Here is a 22496-nt window from a genome sequence, read left to right as displayed (position 1 = left end):
TGTAACGGACAGATCTAGCCAGTCGCGAATTTCGCTTGTAAATTATAAATTCATTTTTGCAAGGCGTCGTCCTCTGCTTCGTCGTCGTCGTTTCTTAAGCTTCATAATGACTTAGACAGCCTTGCTTTTTGGCCACTTATCCTGAATTTAAGTTGTACTTTTTTGTGTGACATGCGCATAAAAAATCGTAATGATTAATCAGTTTTTGTATCTTTGAATGTTAAAATGAACGCTACCAAATTTATTTTCAAAATGAGCCGAAGGGATCGGCATCCAAGAACTGTAACTGAACTGTTTGTTCAGTCCATACGGGTTCACGTGGGCTCCATATAAACAAAGAAAATTCAAAAAGCGTGCAAAGGGTGTTGATTTTAAAAATTCGTGACGTGTCTTTTAGCTGATTGGTCTAATCTTATTTTGCATAGTCATGATGACTATTGCTGATCAGAGGTGTTTGTTTGTCATTTTGAGATGTTTGCCGTCGGAGTAGGTAAGAGGTGTACTGTTCCCTTGTTAACGAGAAGTGAATTCTACGATTATCGAAACCTTTCACGTTGACTTCATTTCTATATATTTTTATTGAGTAAAGGTGGACTTAACGTTTCCTCGTCACAAATACAGCCACTACCACCTGATAACCGCACTATCCAGAACTTTGTAAAGCATTACGTCGACGAGTATGTGGGTAGGTATACTGTGGCAAGCCACATCACTGTGTTGTTTGGGTGATTCATTAAGTCTATATTCTTTGGGGATTATATATCTGTAAATGTTGACACCACTAACTCTTCGTATTTTAGGCGGACTGAATATTTCCTCGTCACAACCACAGCCTCATCATCATCATCATTTATTGGGCCGTAAGCTCTCTGCCTCCAGGCTGTTCTGTCCTCCGCAGCCGATGATGCTGCTGCCCATGTTGTTAAACCTTCCTTTTCCAGCTCCCTTTCGACAGTCCTTCTCCAAGTCTCGCGCGGTCGACCCCGTTTCCGTTTGCCTTCAGGTACCCATGTGAGAGCAATTCGTGGATGTGAGTGGTGATCCATTCTGAGGACGTGACCCAGCCACGTCCATCTCCTCCTTGCCACTTGCTTGCTTATTGTCTCCATTCCTGCTCGTGCCCTAATCTCCTCGTTTGTTATCCGCATTGGCCAGTAGATCTTTAATATCCGACGAAGGCTCTTATTTAAGAACGCATCCAGTTTTTTCTCATCTGTTTTGGTCATTCGCCAGCATTCACAACCATACAGCAACACCGCGATGACATTAGCTTTGAAAATTTTGATCTTAGTCTTGTAGGTAAATTGACTGTTCTTCCAGATCTTATCTAACTTACTATATACAGCCCTTGCTTTCCCTAGCCTTGCTTTGATGTCTTCTTCTGTGCCACCTGACTTGCTGATGTATGCACCCAAGTACACAAAACTCTCTACATCTTCAATATCGTGTTCGTCAACCTGAACATTCTCATTGCTGGTCGTGCTCAGTCTGAGGAGTTTTGTCTTTTCGGAGTTGATCTTCAAACCAGTTTTCTTGCTGTTAGTGCTGAGATTTTTCACTTTCTGTTGGATTTGACATTTCGTACTGGATGTAAGAGCAATGTCGTCAGCAAAGTCCAAGTCGTCTAACTTGGACCACAATTTCCATCTAATGCCAGTGTTAGCGCCCGTTACTGTTCTTCTCATGATCCAGTCGATCACGAGTAAGAACAGAAACCCTGACATGTTACACCCCTGCTTTACGCCGGACTTCACATCAAACCAGTCTGTTTGACCTGTACCGTTAAGAACCGCACATTGGCTATCATCATACATTACGTTGACCATTCTGACAAGCTTCGACGGTATCCCATAACTCTCCATGATCTTCCACAAGGTTTTCCTATGAACGCTGTCAAAAGCCTTTTCGTAGTCGACAAAGCATACATATAAGCTGGAGTTCCATTCCACTGCTTGCTCTACGATGTTCCTGAGAACGAATATCTGCTCTATCGTACTCCTTCCTTTCCTGAAACCAGCTTGCTCCTTCCGTAGCTTTGCATCAACACCACCTGATATTCTTCTGATCAATACCTTGCCCATCACCTTTGCAGCAACAGACATCAGAGTAATCCCCCGCCAGTTTCCACACTTGGTGAGATCCCCTTTTTTGGCAATCTTGACAATGAGACCCTTCCTCTAATCTGCGGGGACAATCTCACTGACCCATATCTCATGGAAAAGGTCGTGAAGTACGTCGACTGTCGTTGTAATGTCAGCCTTGAGCAGTTCAACTGTCACGCAGTCTATGCCAGATGCTTTGCCTGCTTTCATGCTAATGATGGCGCTCCTGATCTCGGCTTTAGTTATGAGGCCTGATGGTATCTCTTCTATAACTTCCATGTCGCTAATCACTTCGGCCTCACGTTCTGGGTTGGGCCTATTCAGTATTTCAGCAAAGCGCTCTTTCCATCTTTGTTGCACCTCCTCTTCTTTTGTCAACAAATTGCCTTCCTTGTTCCTTACCATGTCAATTTTCTTTGGTGGCTCGCAGCACAGCCTTCTTGTAGCATCGTACACATCTTTCATCTGCCCACACTTAGCAGCATCCTCTGCCTCTTGTGCTACATTGTTAGCCCACTCTCTCTTATCCTTTCTCAAACTTTTCTTCACTTCTAGATCTTTCTTCCTGTATTCCTGCTGCAGCCTTGCCCTAAGACGTTCCGACCTTGTGCTAGCTAACTTTTGCTTTAGCTGTTTCCTTTCTTCAATTCCCTTCCAGCTTTCTGGGCTGACCCAGCTCTTATTTTTCCTTGTTCTGTAGCCTAGCACATCCTTGGCCGTCTCACAGTAAGTGTCTTTGATCTTTTTCCACTTTTTCTCTACTTCGTTATCACGTGCTACTTCGCCCTCCTCTTCCTGTCCAGTATTTACGTCACAATCATCTTCTAGCAGTAAACAGATGAACCTGTTCTTTAGTTCCAACTGAAATTGCTTCCTAATTTCAGGAACATTCAGCTTACCGGTCTCGTATCTTCTGACTTGTACTGCTCTCCCGCCTGTTCTGTTTAGCTTAAGCAGTGTCTTAGCAATCACAAGGTTGTGGTCACTTGCACAGTCTGCACCCCTATACGCCCTTACATCCTGTACTGATCGTTTAAAATTGGATCTAACGGCCACGTGATCGCTCTGGTTGTGATATTGGCCATTTGGTGAAGTCCACGTGTATCTGTGTATTTCTTTGTGTGGGAACATAGTCGATGCAATAGCAAGATTGTTCAGTGCACAGAAAGACACAAAACGCTCCCCGTTATCGCTCCTCTCCCCTGTCATACCAAACTTTCCTACAATGTCTTCCTCTCCAAGTTGTTGGTCACCCACTTTTGCATTCCAGTCGCCTATGACCAAGAGCATGTCGTGCCTCGGCACTTCATCCACGATCTTTTGTAACTGTTCATAGAAGTCGTCCTTCACATCATCATCTGCCTCGTTGGTTGGGGCATAGACCTGGATGACTGTTGTCTTGATGAAGCGTGAGAAGAAGTGAGCTTCTACGATGCGGTCACTTATCGGTCTCCAGCTGTCTAAGCATCGGGCGACTTTCTTTGACATGATTATTGCGACCCCACTCTGATGTACATCGTCGTCCCTGCCTGAGTATATGATGGTTTCGCCTGTGCTTTCAAACGTCCAAATCCCGACCACCTGCATTCACTTATCCCTAATATACCAATGCCATAACGAGTCATCTCAGCTGTGATCTGGGCTGTTTTTCCTACCGAGAACATAGTTCTCACATTCCAACATCCCACCTTCACTTTAGTTTTGGGGTTTGCCAACGAGCTGTTCGGAGAATGGGCCCCCTTTCGGCTTTCACCCATAGTCGTCATACTTCCGTCAACCCAGCTAATAAAGGTATCGTCTGGGGTCCGGCATGTCGTTGTACTACACCCATTGTAGCCTGTATACATCGAGATTCCAGTTTCCGTAATCACAATGTTTTATGGGGTGAGGTTATTGGCCTCACGCCCAACCCCCAACCTGGAGGGCCAGGGTTTTTCTGTTGGGGTTTTCCTTCCCTTAGTCACAGATTCCGGTTATTTGAAGGCGCCGAACACTCGCCTTTTGCCACTGTCGCTCAGCTGCTAGCTACTGCTAGCATTACCAGGGGCTACGAAAACGAGGACGTGCGACATATGACTTCGCTGGCAGAGCCTATATTAGACGGAAAGGCATTTCTCAGCATTTACGAGGAGAGCATTGGTGACCCTTGCTAACCCCACTGGGACCTTATACCAGCGCTTAGCCCCCACAACCACAGCCTCAGCCACTGAATAACCGCACAATCCAGAGCTTTGTAAAAGATTACGTTGACGGGTATGTGGGTAGGTTAACTGTGGCAAGCCACTTTGTTGTTCATGTGCTTTATTGAAGTAGTATATATCTTTGATATTATATACTGATAAATGCTGATACCAATCAATATTTTTATTTCATGTAGACGGACTGAATATTTCTTCGTTACAGTTGCAAACACAAGCCTGCTTTGCGTCGTCGGTCGGTTTCGGATGTAACCGCAACGGTTTCGTCGGGTTCCGATCGTGAAGTTGGCTACACCATTGAATTCAGGAAGAGAGTTGATGGTTCGTCGAGTTCGTCATCACTGCCTCGTGACTGGAGCCCTCTTGAGCATAGACAACGACAGGAAGACAAGGACGTATTTTTCCCTGAAATCTCCCGTGAAGACAAACTCAAGAAAAACGCCAGTGTCGAATTTAACGACCGCCGGGATACTTGTCAAAGCGTGAAGGAGACTAGTCAAATTTTAGATTCCAAGAATCAAAGAAACATTAGTAATGTTAGTTAGAGATCAACGTTTGGCGCGAGTAGAGCGATTTTCAACTGGGTGTCGAAAGTAATATAGAAATGGAATAGTCTTGCTCAAAATGCTCTATGATTGGCTCGTAGCGCTTCCGCCACCTACTCGACCAATCACGACTTGGTCACGTGTGTTTTACTGCGCTTTGCGCTGGTGACGTATCATTTGCTTCGTGTTCTCATTGGTTGTGTCGTTTGCGACTGTGTTGTGATTGGCCATTGTAATTGCTTGAGTCACTCAAATGAAAGCCGCTCTTGTTCATGTGGGATCGTCCTAAATTTGCATATTTTCAAGAAAATTGTTTTTATTTTGATATACAACAACAACAACAACAACAACCATTTATTTGTACTCACAATTTATAAAATAATTACAATAAACATTAAATTAGTATAGAGTACTGCCTGCCCAAAATAACCATAAGGGCTAAAAAGAATGGGCAGACATTAAGTTACATAGATTATTTACACAGTTATCGGTCGGTAACACATTTACACACACACACACACACACACACACACACACACACACACACAAATATAAAGATACAAACAGAATGGAAACTTACAGCGGAACAGAATAAATCCTTATGAATTAATTAAAATAATTGTAATATTCAATATGAATCAATAAAGTGTATTTTTAATTTCTTCTTTAATTGAAAATCAAGTAATTTTTTGTCAGACTCATCAAGAGAATTCCAAATTTTAGGTCCCTGATATCTAATGTTGAAGATTCCGAAATTAGTCCTGGTTTTGGGCAATGAATAGGATTGTTTAGAAGCAAGTCTCGTATTGTAGGCATGAATTTCATTAACTATAGTGTTCAACTTAAGAGTCATCGTCAGAGGAAACCGGACAGTACCAAAAGATCGAGTTCGGTCGTTCACATTCATCTTTTCACAGTATAAAAGCTATCCGAAAAGATTAACAACCATGACATTGCAGAGGTAGGCGTTCGTTTTTCTTCGAGATATCACCACATCATGATTTTGGCCTCTTAAGCGGTTTAAAATGATCGAAATTTCAGGCAACATTAGGTGAGCCTAAAAGATACTTCGTACAAATTCCAGAAACTCCTATTTTCGTGAGATAATGTTTGTCCCCTTTTTAGTTGATTGAGAAATATTAGAAGTCTTTCGCATTAATTCTACGGTTTTCACGAGGTGCCAAATATCGCCGCCGAATCGTTCATGAGCGTGACCCAAATTTTAGCCATTTTCAGAGTCGTTTTTCAAAAGTGCGGCAGTTTATTTCCACAGAAAGACATTTTTGTGATAGTCTTTTGCAATGTTATCAATATCCAGTTTAGTTAAAATTGGTATCTACAGGCAAATCGGAGCAATTGGTCTCGCAAAGTCCAAAAAAAATCATTAGCCAGAAATATTTCCCGCCAAATTTTTAGCAAAGAATATCACATTACACCGACGTTCTGCGATTGTTATTCATGATTTACTAAAATATTTGCAAAAATAGTTAGCTGGACTGCAATATAGAATATTTAAGCTGTGAAATCGTTATTAATATTAACCTATGTAAACATTTCAAACTCGACAAATCCTTACCAAATCCTTACCATTATTTAGGCATTTTTAACGTCGCGCTGCATGGAAAAACAGAGTGGATCCTCAGTTCGCTGGTCTCTTTTGCTGTTTAGTAGAACAAACTGCAAGTACTGTCCTAAGTCAATTGCGTGCATGGGGTAATATCAAAGGAAATGAAACGGAAAACAAGACGGTGTACCAACCTGCGACGATACAAACGACAACCATGAACGTAAGAAAGATTTCCGCGGGCAATCTTGACCTTGCAACGACTACACGTATGGAGAAGTTTATTCAGGTTTTTTTTTCACATTCCAGTCGTCTGTCCTTTATGATCCTTTCGTAGGCCGGATAGCGGCCTACGAAATCTGCGTTACTGTGTAAACAATCGGCTACGCCCAATCGACACCACCTCTGACGTCTTTCCTCGACTATCTCGTTTGCACGCTAATAATTGAAGAAAAACTGCCCCGCCACCAGCAAGGCTAGGCGATTTTTTTTGATCCGAAAGAACGGCTAATATTTTCAAAACCAAGGAAAAACCTTTAGGTGAGATCGACATCTCGAAGTCCTGTCATCTGACCTTTGAATCTGTAACGAATCAACCCTTCCGAAAACGAGAAAATCGATGTAAACAAGGGGTTAATTGCGAAGTCCCAAAATTAAATTCAGGGAAAAGCTTCGCTCACTATGAGACCAGCGAACTGAGGATCCACTTTGTTTTTCCATGCAGCGTGACCTTAAAAATAGAATTTTCGCGGGAAAATTTAGCCTAAGTAATGATAAGGATTTGGCAAGTTTGAAATGTTTCCATAGGTTAATAACGATGTCACAGCTTAAATATTCTATTCTGCAGTCCAGCTGACTATTTTTTGCAAATATTTTAGTAAATCATGGATAACATCGCAGAAAGTCGGTATAATGTGATATTCTTCGTTAAAAACTTGGCGGGAAATATTTCTGGCTAATGATTTTTTTTTGAACTTTGCGAGACCAATTACTCCGATTTGCCTGTAGATACCAATTTTAACTAAACTGGATATTGATAACATTGCAAAAGACTATCACAAAAATGTCTTTCTGTGGAAATGAACTGCCGCACTTTTGAAAAACGACTCTGAAAATGGCTAAAATTTGGGTCGCGCTCATGAACGATTCGGCGGCGATATTTGGCACCTCGTGAAAACCGTAGAATTAATGCAAAAGACTTCTAGTATTTCTCAATCAACTAATAAGGGGTCAAATATTATCTCACAAAAATAAGAGTTTCTGGAATTTGTACGAAGTATCTTTTAGGCTTACCTAAAGTTGCCCGAAATTTCGGCCATCTTAGACCACTTGAGAGGCCAAAATCATGATGTGGTGATATCTCGAAGAAAAGCGGACGCCTACATCGGCAAATGTCATGGTTGTTAATCTTTTCGGATAGCTTTTATACTGTGAAAAGATGAATGTAAACGGCCTACCTCGATCTTTTGGTACTGCCCGGTTTTCTCAGACAATGACACTTGAGTTAATTTTGATATGTTTTTGTTAAGCAGTCTGGCGCATTTTTCTTGTTACAGATATCGGACAGGGGATAGTTTAAAAAAAGATAGGTCACGCTAAAGGTTCCAAGAAATGTCACTTTACCACCTTGAAAATGAAATAATAAGATCCTTTCGATACCTTATAATTCAGCTTAACAGCGAGGCCTAGAGATACATGCCATTCACTTTCCATTGTTTGTGTCGTCCAGGCCTTGCTGCCAGGCTGTATTTTAGAATATCGAGAACAGTGTATTCGAAAAGCATCTTTACAGTACGTGACCGAATACGAACAGAATCACTCTATAGTGAAATTCTAGCGAACTCTTTCAGCTAGATTTCAAATCTTGAGACTTTGAAATGTTTTTTATATGCAATCGTTTGAACAGACAAGATTTCGTTGACCACACTTGTGTTTTCTAAGTACAAATTTGCAAGAGAATTACGGAATCAATCAGACAAGACTTGAACTCACGAGTCACTCATGAAATGATTACATTCTTTTCTGACGTTGTTTTTCAGACTCGTCTGCGAAAATTAAGTTTCCTATGTAATATTTTATGAAATACAAAACAACTTTCAAATTAGAAATTAGGTCGTCATGGACAGTGTGAAATTTCACCCTCTATTTTTGAAACCATCACTGAATTCGTATTTGAAACACTAAGATTTGGGCAGCAAATTTAGTGTCACCTTGGTTTCTCAAAGAAAAAATTTCAGCCAGTCTTTTAAATTGATGTGTAATTTTGCAGAATTTAATTTGATCGATCAGAAAATCATGTTTATCGAGCGAAGTTTCGTACAGAATCACATATAGTAATATTTAATTGAGTTGTCAAGTCTTAAATAAACTATTTATTGTGATTTTGTTTCTTCACATTGTTTTACAGTAAAACGCAGTCGTGAAGTCCTTGATTAAGCTGGGCAACTTTCTGGGGTATGAAATTTCTTTTCTCACATTTAGGTTGTGCATGATTTTTTGGGGGTTGGCAATAAATCTTGCTGGTTAGTAGAAAGCACTCGCTCGATTTTTTCCTCGTGGCTGTCCTTGTACGGTTTTCATGACGAGATTCATGAGATCCTGAAATACCCAGCAAGACATGGGTTCGAATTTCTGGTGACGTCATGGTGCTTGTGCTAATCAGATTACAAATCTGCCATTACTGCACAATTCGTGGGTGTTTGTGGTGCATGAACCGTTTAGCACGACAGAATAATTTGATGCGGTAAACCAGATCACCAACCGTATATGGCCTGGTTAAAAGAGTTTAAATAGTTGATATCACAACCAGAGGCTTCTCTGTATATGCATCACGCGAAATTCGATCAAAGAACGGGTGGCGCGAACTAGAACATGGCGGCAAATCCTTGTTCTGTTCGCCTCTATCGATCAAATTCGCGGACCGTCGCTCGATCCGAGCCAAATTTGATTCGCCGTACCCGAATGGTTTCATAAACCACGAGAGTTCATCGAAAGTGATTCCTTTCCATTTTTCAAAGCTGACATCGCAGAAATCTATATTTTTGGACCATCGTGGTTTCAATCTTCGAGAAAGAAAGACAGTTATTGTTGCTACTCTATTCGGAATAAGTTGACGAGCGTTAGACAAAAGATCCTGGATGCCGATAAAATACCGAATTTCAAGCGATCGAAGTTCGAGATATTTTTCGGCGGAGATAAGCGACAGCCGAAAATACTTCTGCATTTGCAGGCTAAGTGATACACGGCTCTTCGTGAGACGCTCTTAAGCAAAATTGCAAGCACAAAAAAATGGCTCACACTTGGGAAAATTAATCATACTTGGAAAAAAGGGTCATACTACGAAATCGGGTAACACTTAGAAAAGTAGATCACACTTGGGAAAATAAGTCGGACTTGAAAAAATGCAGTACACTTAGAAAAATGCGTCACATTAGAAAAATGGGTCACACTTGGAAAAATGGGTCCCACTTGGAAAAAAGGGTCACACCTGGACAAATGGGTCACACCTGGAAAAATAGGCCACACCTGGAAAAAATGGGTCATACTTGGAAAAGTGGGTCATACTTGGAAAAATAAGTCAAACTTGAAAAACTGGGTCACACTTGAAAAAATGGGTCACACTTGGAAAACTGCAGCACACATAAAAAAACGCGGAAAACTTCAAAACATGCGCCACACTTGGAAAAATGTAGCACACTTGCAAAAGTGTGGCACACTCGAAAAAATGCGGCAACCTCGCAAAAATGCGGCACACTTGCAAAAATGCGTCACACGTGGATAAATGCGGCACACTTGGAAAAATGCGTCACAGTTAAAAAAATGCGGCACTCTAAAAAAAATGCGGCACACTTGGAAAAATGCGCCACAGTTGGAAAAATGCGCTAAAGTTTGAAAAATACCCCACACTAGAAAAAATGCGTCACAGTTGGAAAATTGCGCCACACTTTTAAAAATGCGGCACACTCGGAAAAATGCGGCACACTTCGAAAAATGCACCACAGTTGGAAAAATGCGGCACACTTTTAAAACGGCGCCACACTCGGAAAAATGCTTCAGAGTTGGAAAAATGCGCCACAACCTTAAAAATGCGCCACACTCGGAAAAATGTGCCACACTCCGAAAAATGCAGCCCAATCAGAAACACACGGTACACTTCGAAAAATGCGCCACACTCAAAAAAAATACTGGACACTCGAAAAAATGCAGCACACCTGTAAAAATGCGCCGCAGTTAGAAAAATGTGCCACACTTCTAAAAATGTGCCACCCTCGGAAAAATGCGGCACACTGAGGAAAATGCGGCACACTCGGAAAAATGCGGCACACCTGGAAAAATGCGCCAGAGTTGTAAAAATGCGGCACACTTGGAAAAATGCCCCACAGTTGGCAAAATGCGCCACACTTTAAAAAATGTGGCACACTTCGAAAAATGCGCCACAGTTGGAAAAATGCGCCACACTCCGAAAAATGCGGCATACTTCGAAAAATGCGCCACGGTTGTAAAAATTCGCCACACTTGTAAAAATTCGCCACACTCGGAAAAAAAGCGCATACTCGGAAATGTGCGGAAAACCTAGAATAATGCGCCGCAGTTGAAAAATGCGCCACACTTTTAAAAATGCGCCACCCTTGGAAAATTACGACACACTCGGAAAAATGCGGCACACCTAGAAAAATGCACCACAGTTGAAAAAATGCAGCACACTTTTAAAAATGCGCCATACTCGGAAAAATAAAGCACACTTCAGAAAATGCACCACAGTTTGAGACAAGCGCCACATATTAAAAAATGCGCCACACTCGGAAAAATGCGCCACACCCGGAAAAATGCGGTACACTCGGAAAAATGCGGCACACGCAAAAAAATGCGCCACAGAGTAAAGAAAAGCGTCACACTTGGAAAAATGCGCCACACTTTTAAAAATGCGACACAGTCGGAAGAATGCAGCACACTTCAAAAAATGCGCCACAATTGGAAAAATGCGCCACACTTTTAAAAATGCCCCACACTCGGAAAAATATCACACACTCGGAAAGATGCGGCAAACCTAGAAAAATGCGTCACAGTTGGAAAAATGCGGCACACTTTTAAAAATGCGCCACACTCGGAAAAATGCGGAACACTTCGAAAAATGCGCCACAGTTGGAAAAATGCGCCACACTTTTAAAAATGCGCCACACTCGGAAAAAGACTGCACACTCGAAAAAATGCGATACACCTAGAAAAATGCGCCACAGTTAAAAAAAAATGCGCCATACTTCTAAAAATGCGCCACATTCGGAAAAATGCGCCACACTTTTAAAAATGCGCCACACTCGGAAAAAGACTGCACACTCGAAAAAATGCGATACACCTAGAAAAATGCGCCACAGTTAAAAAAAATGCGCCATACTTCTAAAAATGCGCCACATTCGGAAAAATGCGCCACACTTCCAAAAATGCGCCACACTTTTAAAAATGCACCACAATCGAAAAAATACTGCACACTCAAAAAAATGCGGCACAGCTGCAAAAATGCGCCGCAGTTGAAAAACTGCACTACAATTCTAAAAATGTGCCACCCTCGGACAAATGCGGCACACTAGGGAAAATGCGGCACACTCGGAAAAATGCGGCACACCTGGAAAAATGCGCCAGAGTTGTAAAAATGCAGCACACTTGGAAAAATGCCTCACAGTTGGCAAAATGGGCTACACTTTTAAAAATGCGCCACACTTTCAAAAATGCCGCACACTTCGAGAAATGCGCTACAGTTGGAAAAATGCGCCACACTCGGAAAAATGCGGCACACCTAAAAAAAATGCGCCAGGGTTGGAAAATGCGCCACACTTTTAAAAATGCCCCACATGCGGAAAGATACCGCACACTCAGAAAAATGCGGCACACCTGAAAAAATGCGCCACAGTTGGAAAAATGCGCCACACTTTAAAAAATGAGCCACACTTCAAAAAATGCGGCACACCTCGAAAAATGCGTCACAGTTGGGAAAATTCGCTAAACTTTTAAAAATGCGCCGCACTCGGAAAAATACGGAAAACCTAGAAAAATGCGCCATACTCGGAAAAATACGGGACACTCGGAAAAATGCGGCACACCTAGAAAAATTCGCCACAGCTGAAAAAATGCGGCACACTTTTAAAAACTGCGCCACATTCGGGAAAATGCGGTACACTTCAAAAAATACGCCATAGTTGAGAAAATGCGCCACACTTTTAAAAATGCGCCAGACTTGGAGAAACGCCGCACACTCGGAAAAATGCGGCACACCTAGGAAAATGCGCCACAGTTGAGAAAATGCGCCACAGTTGGAAAAATACGTCACACTCGGAAAAATGCGTCAGAGTTGGAAAAATGTGCCACACTTTTAAAAATGCGCCACACTCGGAAAAATGCGCCACACTTGGAAAAATGCAGCCCACTCGGAAACATGCGGTACACTTCGGAAAATGCACCACGGTTGGAAAAATGCGCCACACTTGCAAAAATGCGCCACACTCGAACAAATACTGCACACTCGGAAAATGGGCCACACCTGGAAAAATGCGCTGCAGTTGAAAAAATGCGCCACAGTTCTGAAAATGTGCCACCGTCGAAAAATGCGGCACACTCAGTAAAATGCGGCACACTCGGAAAAATGCGGCGTACCAGGACATATGCGCCACACTTTTAAAAATGCGGCACACTTCAAAAAATGCGTCACAGTTGGAAAAATGCGCCACACTTTAAAAAAATGACCCACAATCGGAAAAATATCCCACACTCGGAAAGATGCGGCACACCTGGAAAAATGCACCACAGTTGGAAAAATGCGCAACAGTTGGAAAAATGCGCCACTCTTTTAAAAATGCGCCACACTCGGAAAAACACCGCAGACTCGGAAAAATGGAACACACCTAGAAAAATGCGCTACAGTTGAGAAAATGCGCCATACTTTTTAAAATGCGCCACACTCGGAAAAATGCGTCAGAGTTGGAAAAATGCGGCACACTTTTAAAAATGCGCCACACTAGGAAAAATGCACCACACTCGGAAAAATGAAGCCCACTCGAAAAAATATGCGGAACACTTCAAAAAATGCTCCACGGTTGGAAAAATGCGCCACACTCGAAAAAATACAGCACACTCGCAAAAATGCGGCACACCTGGAAAAATGCGCCACACTTTTAAAAATGTGCCACCCTCGGCAAAATGCGGCACACTCGGAAATATCCGGCACACCTGGAAAAATGCGCCACAGTTCTAAAAATGCGACACAATTGGGAAAATGGGGCACACCTGGAAAATGTCTCACAATTGGAAAAATGCACCACACTTTTCAAAATGCGCCACACTTTTAAAAATGCGGCACACCTCGAAAAATGTGCCACAGTTGGAAAAATGAGCCACACTCGGAAAAATTTGGCACACTCGGAAAAATAAAGGCAGAAATGGGAAAATGGGCCACAGTTGAAAAAATGCGCCACACTTTGAAAAATGCGACACACTGGTAAAATGCGGCACACTCGGAAAAATGCAGCACACTTCGAAAAATGCGCCAAAGTTTGAAAATTGTGCCACACTTTAAAAACTGGGCCACACTCGATAAAATGCGCCACACCCGGAAAAATGTGGCACACTCGGAAAAATGCGGCACACATCGAAAAATGCGCCACACTTGGAAAAGTGCGCCACAGTTGGAAAAATGCAGCACACTTAGATAAATGCCTCACAGTTAGAAAAATGCGCCACACTTTTAAAAATGCGCCACACTCGGAAAAATGCGGCGCATTTCGAAAAATGCGCCGCATTTGAAAAAATTCGCCACACTTTTAAAAATGCGTCACACTCGAAAAATTACTGCATACTCGGAAAAATGCGGCACACCTGGAAAAATGCGCAACAGTTGGAAAAATGTGCCACACTTTTAAAAATGCGGCAAACTTCAAAATATGCGTCGCAGTTGGAAAAATGCGCCACAGTTGGAAAAATGTGCCACACTTTTAAAAATGCGCCACACACCGAAAAATACAGCTCACTAGGAAAAATGCGGCACACCTGGAAAAATGCGCCACAGTTTTGAAAATGCGGCACATTTGGAAAAATGCGCCCCACCCGGAAAAATGCGGCACAACTCGGAAAAATGCGGCTTACTCGGAAAAATGCGGCACACCTGGAAAAATGCGCCACAGTTGGAAAAATGTGCCACACTTTTAAAAATGCGCCACACACCGAAAAATACAGCTCACTAGGAAAAATGCGGCACACCTGGAAAAATGCGCCACAGTTTTGAAAATGCGGCACATTTGGAAAAATGCGCCCCACCCGGAAAAATGCGGCACAACTCGGAAAAATGCGGCTTACTCGGAAAAATGCGGCACACCTGGAAAAATGCGCCACAGTTGGAAAAATGTGCCACACTTTTAAAAATGCGCCACACACCGAAAAATACAGCACACTAGGAAAAATGCGGCACACCTGGAAAAATGCGCCACAGTTTTGAAAATGCGGCACATTTGGAAAAATGCGCCCCACCCGGAAAAATGCGGCACAACTCGGAAAAATGCGGCACACCTGGAAAAATGCGCCACAGTCGGAAAAATGCGTCACAGTTGATAAAATGTGGCAAACTTGGAAAAATGCCTCACAGTTGGAAAAATGCGCCACACTTTTAAAAATGGGCCGAACTCGGAAAAGTACGGCTAATTTGGAAAAATGCGACACACTTGGAAAAATGCGCCACAGTTGGAAAAAAATGCGCCACACTTTAAAAAATGTGCCACCTTCGGAAAAATGCGGCACACTTGGGAAAGTGCGGCATACTCGGGAAAATGAAGTACACTTCGAAAAATGCGCCACAGTTTAAAAATTGCGCCACACTTTTAAAAATGCGCCACAGTCGATAAAATGCACCACACCCGGAAAAATGCGGCACTCTTCGAAAATTACGCAACATTTGCAGAAATGCACCACACTTTTAAAAATGTGCCACAGTCGAAAAGCTACTGTACACTCGGAGAAATGCGGCACACCTAAAAAAGGTGTACCGCAGTTGGAAAAATGCGCCACACTCGGGAAAATGCGCCACAGTTGGAAAAGTGTGCCACACTTTTAAAGATGCGCCACACTTGGAAAAATACCGCACACTCGGAAAAATGCGGCACGCTTGGAAAAATGCGTCACAGTTGGAAAAATGCGCCACACTTTTTATAATATGGCACACTCGGAAAAATGCAGCACACTTCGAAAAATGCGCCACAGTTGGAAAAATGCAGCACAGTTTGAAAAATGCCTCACAGTTGGAAAATGCGCCACACTTTTAAAAATGCGCCACACTCGGAAAAATGCGGCACATTTCGAAAAATACGCCACATTTCGAAAAATGCGCCACACTCGAAAAAATACTGCACACTCGGGAAAATGCGGCACACTTAGAAAAATGCGCCACAGTTGGAAAAATGTGCCAAACTTTTAAAAATGCGGCACACACCGAAAAATACGGCACACTCGGAAAAATGCGGCACACCTGGAAAAAATTCGGCACAAATGGAAAAATGCGCCACAGTTTTGAAAAATGTGCCACACTTTTAAAAACGCGGCTTACTTGATAAAATGCGCCACACCCAGAAAAATGCGGCACACCTGTAAAAACGCACCACAGCTGGAAAAATGCACCACAGTTGGAAAAATGCGTCACACTCGGAAAAATGCGGTACACTTGGAAAAATGCCTCACAGTTGGAAAAATGCGAGACACTCGAAAAAATGCAGCACACTTCGAAAAATGCGCCACACTCGCAAAAATACGTCACAATCGAAAAAATGCGGGACAACTGGAAAAATGCGCCACAGTTGCAAAAATGCGGCACACTCGGAAAAATACGGCACACCCGGAAAAATGCTGCACACCTGGAAAAATGCGCCACAGCTGGAAATATGCGCCATACTTTTAAAAATGCGACACGCTTCGAAAAATGCGCCACACTCGGAAAAATGCGGCACACTGGGAAAAATGCGGCACACCTGGAAAAATGCGCCACAGCTGGAAATATGCGCCATACTTTTAAAAATGCGATACACTTCAAAAAATGCGCCACACCCGGAAAAATGCGCCACAGCTTAAAAAATGCGGCACACTCGGAAAAATACGGCACACCCGGAGAAACGCGGCACACCTGGAAAAATGCGCCACAGTTGGAAAAATGCGCCACCCTTTTTAAAATGCGCCACACATTTAAAAATGTGACACACTTCGAAAAATGCCCTACACTCGAAAAAAATGCGCCACACTTTAGAAAATGCGGCACACTCAGAAAAATACGGCACACCCGGAAAAATGCGGCACACCTGGAAGGATGCACCACAGTTGGAAAAATGTGCCACACTTCGAAAAATGCGCCACACTCGGAAAAATGCGCCACACTTTAAAAAATGCGCCACATTTAAAAAAATGCGGCACCCTCGGAAAAATACGGCACACCCGGAAAAATGCACCACACTCGGAAAAATGCGCCACACTTTAAAAAATGCGGCACACTCGGAAAAATACGGCACACCCAGAAAAATGCGGCACACCTGGAAAAGTGTGCCACAGTTGGAAAAATGCGCCACACTTGGAAAAATGCGCCATAGTTGGAGAAATGCGCCACACTTGGAAAAATGCGGCACACTTGGAAAAAATTGGTCAAACTTGGAAAACTGGGTCAAACCTGGACAAATGGGTCACACCTGGAAAAATGGGTTACTCCTGGAAAAATGGGTTATACTTGGGAAAATGGGTGACACTTGGAAAAATGGGTGACACTTGGAAAAATGCGGTAATCTTGAAAAAATGCGGCACACTTGGAAAAATGCGCACACTTAGAAAAATTTGGCACACTTTGAAAAATGCGGCACACTGAAAAATGCGGCACACTGGGAAAAATGCGGCACACTGTGAAAAATGAGGCACACTTGAAAAAATGCCGCAGACCTGGAAAAATGCGACACACGTGGAAAAATGCGGCACACTTAGAAAAATGGCTTACACTTGAAAAGATGGGTCAGACTTGGAAAAATGCGGCACACTTGGAAAAATGGGTCACTCTTGGAAAAATAGGTAACATTTCGAAAAATGGGTCACACTTGGACAAATAGGTAACACTTTGAAAAATAGGTCACACTCAGAGAAAATGAACATACTTGAAAAAAGGTGTTTACACTTAGAAAAATAGGTCACACTTGAATAAAAGGGTCAACGTTGGAAAAATGGATCACACTTGGAAAAAAGGGTCACACTTAGAAAAGTGGGTCACACTTGAAAAATGAAACATACTTGAAAAAAGGATTTCTTACTTGGAAAAATGGGTCAAACTTGGAAAAATGGGTTACACTGAAAAATGGGTAAAACTTGGAAAAACGTGTCACACTTGAAAAAACAGGTCACACTTAGAAAAAGGGGGTAACGCTTGGAAAAAAGGGGTTACACCTCGAAAAATGGATCATTCTTAAAAAAATTAATGACACTTGCAAAAATGAGTCACACTTGAAAAAAGGGTCATATTTGTAAAAATGGGTCACACTTGTAAAAATGGGTCACACATGGGAAAATAGGTAACGCTTGAAAAAAAGGGTCACACTTGGAAAAACAGGTCACACTTGGAAAAATGGGGTCACACCTAGAAAAATGGGTCACTCTCGGAAAAATAAATGACACTTGCAAAAATGGGTCGCACTTGGAAAAAGGGTCTCACCTGAAAAAATGGGTCACACTTGGAAAAAAGGGGTCACACTAGGAAAAAGGAATACACTTCGACAAATAGGTCGCGCTAGGAAAAATGGGTCACACTTAAATAAAATAGGTCACACTTAAATTAAAAGGGTCACACAAAAAAAAATGGCTTACATTTGGAAAAATGGATCACACTCTTCGCTCGCGGAATTCTTTATTTCGCGCTAAATGACTACGTTCGCTCGCCGGATTTTTTTCCGCCCTCGCTGGGAGCCTGTTTGCAGGGTATAGCTGTAGCGAAATTTACAACGAGCAAGCAGCCGTTGAATACAGATAGCGCATATTCTTGTTTGTTAGATACCAGAGGTATTTCTAAAGATGCCACGCGTATTTTTGAAAGAAAGGCAACTATTTCGATACGAAAATCTCGTAATTTGAAGTGGAACTGAACCATAGCAGTGTTTTCCCCGCTTTGTTAGGCGTTAATTTATAAACGGAAACATTTCCGTGTGATTAATTTTACGGTTAAAAAAGCAACGCGGCTCAGTTGAAAGCAAAAGACCCTACTGTTTTCCCGTTTTGACAGTGAAAAAGCTATCGCGAATACCATTGCTTTGTATATGTCTGAGTGTAGTGGATTAGCGCTATAAATGTTTCCAGAAAACTGAAAGGTTTTTAATTACCCTTGATTATGTTTCCGGAGTGATTCCGTTGACAGGTAGATGCCGTCTTTAACACGTTTCTTGTCAAGAAGCATCAAATTATTTTTACCCTGTAGTTAAGTTGGCTTGGATTAAAACTAGATCCTCTCCTGAATTTTCGCTATTCATTAGCGCAGTCAGTAGAGGGCAGCCATTTCAGAACTCACGAGTCTCTTCGTGTTCTTTTTTCTGAGCACTTTTCGTTGTGCAGGAATGTTATTTTGAAATTTGTTCAACCCCCATATACATCCCCCTCAAAAAAAATGTTAGTGAGGGGATTCAGAATCGAGTCGACGTAAAAGACTTCACTTTCTCTAGTGGCAGAAGACGTGGTAGGCTCGATTTCCGCCGCTTTCTCGAGTCCGGTCTACGTTTCTCCCCGAGTTCGGGCGAGAAGCGCCGGCTCCTTTCCCGAACAGCGGCTGGTAATCGAGCCTAAAGACTTGGGTGCTCGGACGAAAGACTTCCATATGCTCGTGTCCGAAAAGCAAACAATGTATCCGATATTTTTTCACAATTTGCTAGCTTTTGGGAAATAGTTAACTTCTTCACTGCCACAATAGCCACTCAATGCCGAGCTACGGATGAGTAATGGGGAAAACACTATGCCCGGGGAATGAGCTGTGAATGCAAGCAACGAAGGTAAACGTCGCCGAAGGGGAGGAGGGTGGGAAAAGCTTTTTGCCGACAGTACCAGCAAAACTTCGCGAAAAGATGGAATAAAATGGGAAATCATCACTTAAATAAGTTAATGACGGTCTCTAAGCACTAATTACGGTCTAAATGGCCAGAATAGGGTGGTGAGAATGTCAATCAATAGCGCCGCATGGATTCGCGACTATTCCAGCAGTGAAGCTATTTATGGAAAAAAAACAAAGTACAAAACTGTCGTTTAGCACGTTTATTGGCCCGTTTAAAAACGAACTATTAGAGTAATATGATTATGCATGAGGGTATGCGTTAATGGTGCAACGCGCGCAATGGGTCTCCTACCCTATTTCATCACTTGACCAGTACCAAGGCCCGCGCTCCCTGATTCTAACCCCTCACCAAAAAAAGGCAAAGGGGCCTGGGGACGAGGAAGATACCTTCCCAAGCACTTTTGATACAGCTAAGTCACGGGCGACGGATCATGAAAATCATGGCATTTGTTTGTCTCTTGGAATCTATCCTTCTTGTCATCCTTTTATAATGCAGTAGGCTATTACTTGGTTGGTTTTCTTCTTACCCTAGAAAAACCTATTATTTTTGCACATCAGAAAAATAAAACTTCGCTACATTGCTCCTTTAATATACTTACCAATGAAACAGTATTCAAGGATTGACTTGAATATAATTGCCTGAGAGCTTACTTATTGGCTTCGAGACTGCCTCCAATGCTAACTCTTCAAAATCTATTTCGTACATTCTCCGAGAAAAATGATAAAATCTCGGGCTAGTAAATGTCAACAAAGAAAGTTACAACGTAGCACTGACCGAAAACCATTACACAGCGATCGGTTGAAAAAACATTCTCCAAATATTTCTACAAACGTTTAGTTTTGTAAGCAAAAAGACACTCATATATTGTACTTCCTATTAGATAGGATTTCCCTCAAACAGTTGTTTACAACCTAATTATATTATCTCTTAGCTTCAAACTACGTCAGTAAACCCGAGTACGTTGCAAAAGTTAAGTTAAGCTGAAATACAACGGGCTTTCTACTTAACATTCCACCAGTACTGCACACTATACACTACATCGGCAAATATGCTTAATTTTCGTTCGGCTTAAAGGCCGTTCATTGACAATTTAAAAATATAGCCGCTATGTTTGAATATGGGTATATTTGTTAATTCTATAGTAAGCACTTGGTCTATGACTGGAGCTCTGAGAGAGTTCCCTGTTGAACATTTCCAGAGAAGTCGAGGTTCATTTTAGTTTTTCCGCTTGATATTCAGAAGCAATCGGTTCACCAAAGACTTGTGTCGGTGTCGATGGCCACACAGTTTGATATGGCATGGCTGGGGACAAAGGGAAAATAACATTACAAAATGCATCATTTTTTCAATGTAATTTGACTTATCGCTTTAACGTAAGCATAATGCAGTCTCGACCCGTCTAAATACCGGTTCATGAAATAATATACAGTATCCAAAGATCTTACAATATCGTCAATATTTCAAAACCTGTAGCGCAACGTCGTTTCCAGGGCGAGATAACTCGACGGAAGAGCAACCGAAGTGTGATTGCTGGACTAGGTTCCCTGCTAGGTTCCCTGCTAGGTTCCCAAGTTTCCTCCGAGCAAATAGAGCGTTCCAATTGAAAATTCTATAGCGATTGGTTTAAAATAAGCTCGCAAAATTCTTTGTCAACCAATCAGAAGATAAAACCAAAACCGATCGCGACTCCCTGACAGGTTTTTCCGCGCTTCGCGTAAGCTTTATATATTTGCGTCGAGTTTTGATTGGTTCACTGGGTTGCCTGTGTTCTCTGTGATTGGCTACAGAGTGATTAAGTTGACTTTCTTTGCTAACCTGAGCTTTTCCTTTGCAATAGAGGCAGACGAGTAGTCAGGAAGGAACAGCGTACTAGCGCACATGGAGGCATGAGGCAGGCTGTCCTTGTCTCCGCCGGCTTTGGCCACAGTAAATGGAGCAGGCGGCCTCTTACGTCCCGTCACAAAACAATTTGAAATCATTTGTCAGTTGTCAATTAGGGTGTTGAGATCAAAGCATGATTTGTCAGTTAAAATTTGCAATCATCTGTCATTTGTCAGTATGGATGTTGTCAGAGATTGAAGCATGATTTGTAAGTTAAAATTTGGAATCATCTGTCAGTCGTCAGGAAGGATTTTGAGATCAAAACGTGATTTTGCAGCTAAAATATTTTGGAATCATCGGTTTATTCTGTCGGTGGTCGGTAACTGATGTTGCAATGGAAACATGCCTTGTCAGACAACACCTGGAATAATCTGTTAGTTGTTAGTGGGGATGCTTTGATGAAAGCATGATTTGTCAGTAAAAATTTGGAATCATCACTGAGTTTATTGTGTCAGTGGTCAGTGAGGATGTTGCAATGAGACATGACTTGTCAGATAACACTTGGAATCATCTGTTAGTTGTTAGTGAGGATGCTTTGATCAAAGCACTATTTTTCAATAAAAAGTTCGAGCCATCTGTCAGTTGTCAATAATTTTCTCCTTACAATTTCAGTACTTTATCAAGAAGACAAGTGATGAGAACAAAGAAAATCAGCAACTAGGAAAAATTATTGTCCAGTAAGCAAATTTTCAAAACTCACACCCCCCAAATATCACAATGACTGGGGAGAATTCACAATTGTTTTGAGCGTCGATACTTCAAGCCCTATTCAGTTTATGAAGGTCAACATTTTTTAACCTCAGAATGAACTAGAAATTTTTAAAAATTGACTACATCTACAAATTAATTGCTTGTAGTAAGATGAAGAAGCACATCTTTCAGTTGATAAATCCTTACAAAAAAAAATGGAAAGAACTTCAAATGCTTTTTTCTAATCAAAAAAAGGATGGATGTTCTCAAATAATTTTGACACCAGCAAGAGTCACTCAACAAATTTCTCAAGACTGAATTCCATCCTCTAATGGTAAGCTGTACTTGTTCTTCAAAGTGATTAAAACTATAGTGATTCACAAGTCCAACAGGTATGGATAAAGAACAACTTTGACTGACCTGCCATG

The 22496-nt window shown here is 42.0% G+C and overlaps 1 pseudogene; it reads right to left on the bottom strand.

The window, feature by feature from the left end:
• Window positions 1–2177: 2177 nt before the first annotated feature.
• On the bottom strand, window positions 2178–4223 carry LOC149097637 (uncharacterized; annotated as a pseudogene).
• Window positions 4224–22496: the final 18273 nt, after the last annotated feature.

This window comes from Orbicella faveolata, unplaced genomic scaffold, assembly GCF_042242905.1.
Source record: "Orbicella faveolata isolate gen_17 unplaced genomic scaffold, um_ofav_v1 contig_47, whole genome shotgun sequence".
Classification (NCBI taxonomy): domain Eukaryota; kingdom Metazoa; phylum Cnidaria; class Anthozoa; order Scleractinia; family Merulinidae; genus Orbicella; species Orbicella faveolata.
The sequence above is the reverse complement of the archived record's forward strand: the minus strand, read 5'-3'. Positions and strand labels throughout refer to the sequence as shown.